Below are 597 nucleotides of genomic sequence, written 5' to 3'. Positions count from 1 at the left end.
GGCAGAGGCCAATACGGTTGGTTCCAGCGGCGTCGCAGGAGTTGCCAGAACGTGACTGTGTTCAGCCATGAACTGCCTCAGGGACTCCGGCTCCGGATTTTGCCTCGAGGTTGACTCCTGAAGCCTTTTCCATAACTGGATGTAGCCACAAGGCAGTGGAGGTTTGGGATCAGAGTTTTCCTTCTCTCAGATGAGCTGCCTTCCCAGGCTGACGAGTCCCATTTACCCGGTTACAGCAACTGTTACCCTGCACATGCCTGATCTCATCTGCTCTCAGAAGCTAAGCAGGGTCAGGCCTGGTTAGTACTTGGATGGGAGACCACCTGGGAATACCGGGTGCTATAGGCTTATACCATAGTCTTTCGAGACTGAAGGTTGCCAACCACGTTCAGAGGACTTGAGAACAAAACCTATGAGGAAAGGTTGAAAGAACATGATGTTTAGGAATCTGGTAAGTTTAGCCTAGAGAATAGAAAACTGAGAGACGATATGATCGCACTCTTCAAATACCTGAAGGGCTGTCATATGGAGGAAGAGACAAATTTGTTCTCAACTGTCACTGAGAGTAGAACTAGATCTAAAACTACTAGTAAAATC

General features: G+C 48.2%; 1 pseudogene; it reads left to right on the top strand.

Moving 5' to 3' along the window:
• The first annotated feature begins 228 nt into the window (after positions 1-228).
• On the top strand, positions 229-348 carry LOC136637975 (5S ribosomal RNA; annotated as a pseudogene).
• Positions 349-597: the final 249 nt, after the last annotated feature.

This window comes from Tiliqua scincoides, chromosome 1 (genome assembly GCF_035046505.1).
Source record: "Tiliqua scincoides isolate rTilSci1 chromosome 1, rTilSci1.hap2, whole genome shotgun sequence".
Classification (NCBI taxonomy): Eukaryota; Metazoa; Chordata; class Lepidosauria; order Squamata; family Scincidae; genus Tiliqua; species Tiliqua scincoides.
Note: the sequence above shows the minus strand (reverse complement) of the source record. Positions and strands in the feature narration are given on the sequence as shown.